Genomic DNA, 4,438 nt, shown 5'->3' with positions numbered 1-4,438 from the left:
CAGGCCCCGCCGCCGCCGCCCGCCTCAGGAATAGACATCACGGGCGGGCGCGGGGCTGTCCGCCGTGCGCCGAGGGGCTGTTGGGGCGACCTGCGTGTGTGGGGGACGGACGCCCTCGCCCTCCCCCTCCTGGGTGAGGCGAGAAACGCGCTGGTGGATCCCAGCGCGGGAAGAGACCTCGCATGCGGGCCGCCCCCTCCCCCAGACAAGGGTCCGACAAACCGACCGCCAGCTCTCTGGCTTTGCCACCTCCCCCGCCAGCAGCCCAGGATTGCAGCCCTGCCCGCGTGGGGAGGACGCTGCTGCGTCTGAGCTGCCCACGATGGTCGTCGCTCGATGGGACCGGGTTGTGTGGGGGGCTGCCCCCAGCGACGGGCTGTCTGTTCGAGATGGATTTGTCTTTGCAGGGGGCAGGGGAGGAGCGTGCACGTGTGTGAATGCACGCGTACATAACTTTTAATACCTCTGCTGTTCTGGCCCAGGTTCCTCCAGCTGTGTTTAGGGTCAGTTTGTGAACAGAGTGCCGAAAACACCTGCAAACTCAGCTTGTGGGGGAGCTGCCTGATCCTTGTTGTGGCCGTGCAGCCACAGCCCCTTCCCTGCCCTCCGCCCCGAGGTGCATGTGCTGAGCAGAATGCCTTTGCGTACCACCTGTGCCGGGGGTTGCTTATCCCTGTTCTGGTGTATCCATACAGTTGCAGTCATTTTACATGAATTTTCACCTTGATCCATCGTCAGAAGCTTGGCTTCATTTTCAAAATGATGGCTGCGATGAGAACCTTTTCCAAACTTATAAATTGATGCTTCTTCAGTCTGAAGAGTAAAAACATCAGCCCTTCTGTTGCTGCCCCTACTTTCTGCAAAAACAAAAGACCCTTTCTAGAGGCCAGAGGAGGTGCAGCTTTGTCTTTGCGAAGATGCCAGGTAGATCCAGGAATATCAAATTCATGACATGGTTAGAATTACTTTTTTTTTGATTGTCATCCGAGTCTTCCAGGACATTTCATAGATTTCATACACATTAGGGCTGGAAGGGACCTCAGAAGATCATCGAGTCCAGCCCCCTGCCCAAAGGGCAGGAAGTCAGCCAGGGTCATAGGATCCCAGCAAGATAAGCATCCAATTTGCTCTTGAAGGTGTTCAGTGCAGGTGCTTGAACCACCTCCAATAGCAGGCTGTTCCAGACTTTGGGGGCTTGGACAGTAAAGAAATTCTTCCCTATGTCCAGCCTGAAACGGTCTTGCAGGAGTTCATAACTGTTTGACCCAGATCCTGGTGGTCACCCCTGATAAACTTATAGGTGGCCTTCAGATTGCCCCTGAGCCCGCGCTTTTCCAGGCTAAAGAGCCTCGCATGTTCTTATCATTGCCATGGATAGATTTCTTCTTTCATAAAGACTGAAAGTGTGTTGTGGGGCTAATGCATTAACTTAACTTGTAGTTTGTCATTGTTCCAGTCTGCTTTACTGAATGGGAAAGGTGTGTGCACTTAGCTTTTAATACCTCTGCTGTCCTGCCCCATGCTTAGCTGGCTGTGTTTAGGGTCAGTTTCTAGTGTGTCCATACAGTTGCAGTAATTTTACATTAATTTTCATGAACACACAACATTTCTGGGGAGAAAATGCCTTTTGGTGAGCTATCACTTGGGTTAATAACACCCACCTGTGACAGGAGGTGGTAGTTGACACTTCTCCAAAGCCTTGTGGAAGATTCCTTTTATAATCAGAAGGACTAAAAACTTCCTCTCGTTGCATGAAAGTGCATGCGCCTTCTGTCAAATACAGATCTGCTGTGGGAGATCAAATACATTAGGCCAGATTCAGGTTTTGGGTTAGATGTGTTACACCCCTTTAATCAGGGGTTGATAGATAATTACTAGAGCTGTGCGAAGCTTCAGGTGGTTATTCGATTCAGAGGAGACTCGGCCCAATTCAGTGGCTGAAAATCCGAATTGAATCGGGGGACCAATTTAAAGGTCCGAATCGATTCAAAGCTCTCCGAAGCTTCAGCAAAGATTTGGAGAGCTTTGATGATTCGGGCAGTCCCAAGCTGGTAAGTACTAGGGGCTGGGGGAGGGGACCATGGGGGGACCCCTGGCACCCCCAGGCCCCCTGACCCCTGCCCACCCACTACTCCAGCCCCCCCATGGCTGCCCCTGCCCACCCCACCTCCCAGTACTTTAAAGAAAAGTCCCAGAACTCACCGGGTGCTGCTGGGCGGGGGGCAATCTCCACTGCCCCATGCTGCATGGGGGGCTCTGGACAAGCCCCCTTGACACCCCCCCCTGCGCTGCCCTGTTTGCGGGGGCTCTGAGCCTTTTAAGAAGAAAAAAAAAAAGAAAAAGCTGAGAGAAACCCTGGGACTCACCACTCCTGGTGCAGCCTCAGGGCTTTGGGGGCTCCTGCAGAGTCCCCACTGGTGCAGGGCAGTGGGTATCGCCCCCACCGGCAGCAGTGGTGAGTCCTGGAGTTCCTTCTGGTTCTTTTGTTTCTTAAAGAGCTGGAGCTGGGGGGGGGGGCTCATGCAGAGTCCCCCATGCAGTGGGGGGCAGCAGGGATCGTCCCTGCTTGGCAGCACTTGCAGAGCTTGGGCATTTTTTCCCCCAAATGCTGGGAGCTGGGGCTGGCAGGGCGGCCGTTGCCGGGCTGGGAGAGGGGCGGGGGATGAGCCTGGCCTGGCTGATCCAGAGATTTGGAAGCAGCCGAATCTCCAAATCAGATTTGGCCCGATCAAATCGGGACAGTGATTCAAATCACCAAAGCAAATTGCCATCCCCCAAATCGTCTGAATCCAAAGTGAATACTAGCCGCTTCGCACAGGCCTAATAATTACACCGTCTCCCGAGCATAGTTTATAGGCAGGACCCTAGTAGCAATCCCTTGCTTTTCAGCAGCTGGTTGTGTGAGAGCTGGGTTTCCCAGCAGGATGTTGGCTTAGAACTAAGCTTCTGCCATGAGATTTGTAAGGACTTTTGGTTTTGTTGTCGAGGAGCAGGGAAGAGAAGTTTGCTTGTGCACTCTTTCAACCTCTGCTTGCAGTTACAGAAATCTGCTACTTGGATCTTCCTCTTCCTGGGCTCAATCTTGAATTTTGTCAAGTGAGAGATTCTCCAGAAACATCTATTTTGCAAGGGATTTGGTTAAAAAGGTGTTCCGTAAACAGATCTTTGGCTCTCTCAACCTTCACAACTAATTTTCTTGTGCATTTCTGGTTCAAGATTATGCAGCCAGCATTAGTGAAAACAAACAAAAGCACCTCCCCTAAGTCTCTTGGGCAAAGTGCTTTTTCTTAAAATTATTCTGGGGAATGTTTCTTTAGACAAAATCCCTGGTATCTCTTTGACTGCCTGAGTTCCCAAAATGAAGCTTTTATAGCATAACTGAACACTATATGTGGACTAATCTACTTCAGTTCACTACCCTGCTACAGCTCTGCCCCTTGTCAGTTTGTTATGTTTATTGTTTAATCTTCCTGTAGGCTAGTAGATTTTTTTTGGTAACTTTTTTTTTCAGCTTTCCTACACATAAATGTGCCCAAAGAGTTTTTTTTTAATTTGGGGGTCCTCACTACATCAGGACATCTGTCAAAATGAGGCCTGTTACTGTAGAGAGAAGAGTGCAGTCACTGCATGTTGCTGCTAGCAGAAGTGATGTGAGTTTACTGCAGCTGAATATTCAGTAGGACAGATGCCCTGGCATGTTATAATACAGAATGATGCATTTATAAGAGGTTGAGTGAGCAGGGGGCGTCAATGCACAGAGCAGATGGGGAAAATTCAGTAAATGAATGTATCATTACATTTATATGGGGTGGTATGTGACTGTTATCCATAGTGAGGTGGCATGAGTGGTGCCTGTTACTATAGGTCAGTGTTCTGGAGGGCTTGTGCATGGGAGAACGTGTGTGTGTGTGCGTGTGTGCGCGTGTGTGACTTCTGCTGAGTTGCTAGTAATTTGCAATGAAAGGGAAACACTGAGGGAGCTTGAGGACTAGGAGGATTTCATAGATTTCATAGACATTAGGGCTGGAAGGGACCTCGGAAAATCATCGAGTCCAGCCCCCCGTCCAGAGGGCAGGAAGTCAGCTGGGGTCATAGGATCCCAGCAAGATAAGCATCCAATTTGCTCTTGAAGGTGTTCAAAGTAGGTGCTTGAACCACCTCTGGTGGCAGGCTATTCCAGACCTTGGGGGCTCGGACAGTAAAGAAATTCTTCCTTATGTCCAGCCTGAAACGGTCTCGCAGTAGTTTATGACCGTTCAACCTCGTCATCCCTTGGGGTGCTCTGGTGAACAAACGTTCCCCCAGATCCTGGTGGTCACCCTTGATAAACTTATAGGTGGCCATCAGGTCACCCCTGAGCCTGCGCTTTTCCAGGTTAAAGAGCCCCATGGCTCTCAGCCCGTCATCGTAAGGTCTGTTTTCCTGACCTCTGATCATG

The 4,438-nt window shown here is 50.7% G+C and overlaps 1 protein-coding gene across 1 annotated transcript in view; it reads left to right on the top strand.

Moving 5' to 3' along the window:
* The first annotated feature begins 3,564 nt into the window (after positions 1-3,564).
* The window catches only part of MBD3 (methyl-CpG binding domain protein 3), a 26,240-nt gene continuing 25,366 nt past the window's right edge, over positions 3,565-4,438 (top strand). The window contains exon 1 of the mRNA XM_019513285.1: positions 3,565-3,676. The gene's annotated coding sequence lies outside the window, so the exon portion shown is untranslated. The remainder of the gene's footprint in view (positions 3,677-4,438) is intronic.

Source organism: Gavialis gangeticus, unplaced genomic scaffold, assembly GCF_001723915.1.
Source record: "Gavialis gangeticus isolate Ggan-Ray unplaced genomic scaffold, GavGan_comp1, whole genome shotgun sequence".
NCBI lineage: Eukaryota > Metazoa > Chordata > Crocodylia > Gavialidae > Gavialis > Gavialis gangeticus.
This window is presented reverse-complemented; position numbering and strand designations above follow the sequence as displayed.